The sequence below is a fragment of the Morus notabilis genome, unplaced genomic scaffold (genome assembly GCF_000414095.1).
Source record: "Morus notabilis unplaced genomic scaffold, ASM41409v2 Scaffold1412, whole genome shotgun sequence".
Classification (NCBI taxonomy): Eukaryota; Viridiplantae; Streptophyta; class Magnoliopsida; order Rosales; family Moraceae; genus Morus; species Morus notabilis.
The window spans coordinates 47970-49155 of record NW_010362216.1 but is presented as its reverse complement, the minus strand read 5'-3'; the positions used below and the strand labels follow the sequence as shown (position 1 = coordinate 49155).

At 33.1% G+C, this 1186-nt stretch overlaps 1 protein-coding gene across 2 annotated transcripts in view; it reads right to left on the bottom strand.

The window, feature by feature from the left end:
* Positions 1-636: 636 nt before the first annotated feature.
* The window catches only part of LOC21396583 (patatin-like protein 6), a 6463-nt gene continuing 5913 nt past the window's right edge, over positions 637-1186 (bottom strand). Inside the window, exon 4 of one of the 2 annotated variants that reach the window (XM_010101317.2) lies at positions 637-676. The gene's annotated coding sequence lies outside the window, so the exon portion shown is untranslated. The remainder of the gene's footprint in view (positions 677-1186) is intronic. The other variant, XM_024167694.1, reaches the window with a different exon arrangement.

The window sequence follows — 1186 nt, the reverse complement described above, 5'->3', positions numbered from 1 at the left end:
CTCTCCACCACTACAATATACATTTGAGTAAAGAAAACTATATATACTCGGAAAAAAAAAAAGAAAAAAAAAAAAAAAAAAAAAAAAAAAAAAAAAAAAAAGAGAGCCAGAGGCAGATAAAGAAACTTTGGTTGTTTTTCTGGGGTTTCCATCAGAAGGGTAATCCCACCATCCACAGTCCCACAGTCAAGTTTCTTGAGACTAGGATGAAATGACAAAAAGAGCAAAAGAAAAATAAAAACATAAAGGAAAACATCTGGGAAGCTGAGAAAAAAAAAAATGAAAAAGTAAAGACTATGGGGAAGACATATAGAAATAGTTTTCCCACCATCAGTACTCAATTTGAAATCTAAAGATTCACACCTGATACTTGTTTGACCTCCAAGGCTTTTAAACTCTTCACACTTTTCTCTAAACTTGGCTCCATAAGCATTGTAGAAAGGTAAGAGTACTGGAGGTCACAATGCCTGTCCTCTGGCAGACAAAGTATCCCACTAAGATCTTCCATCCTTGTACACTGCTTGTCTTCTTTCATCCAATACCCTTCCTATCACCACTTACAAAAGTAAAAGTTGATATATAACATCCTTTTTCCTTTTTTTTTTTTCTCTATTTCTTTATTCTTTAATTCAATGCCTCTTTTTTCCCTTCATTTTTCTTCTTGAATAAGTTTTCCCTGCATTTTTCAGAAAAAGGAATTTGTTAACACAATCCGTGAGACAAAAATCAGAAAAAAGAGGCAAAAAAAAAAAAGGGGACTTGATGAATGCAACAGTGCAAAAAACTTTGAAGGAGGAGCCCAGGTTTACACTTTCTCTTCTTTCCAAGATATTGAATAGTCTAAGCCACTGTTTGTTTCACTAATTTAATTCAGTTCAACTCAATTTGAATAGTGAGCACAGTTTGAACATGCAGTTTGAATTATATTCTCCGTCTCCCCTTAAGTTTAACCGTTGAAACTATTTTTAAACAGTAAAAAATGTTCACTCTCTCTGCTTTTCACACCTACCAAACACAAATTTGAATTGTATTCCCTGTTCAAATTAAAATTTTAACTACACATCTAAATGTCAATTCAAACTACAATTTAAACCGCACAGTTTGAATTTTTCTGTTTAAACCAGCAAACCGTACGGGGGCTTAATTTTTTTTATTGTCACACTTGTTTTTTCATTCGACTCTTTCC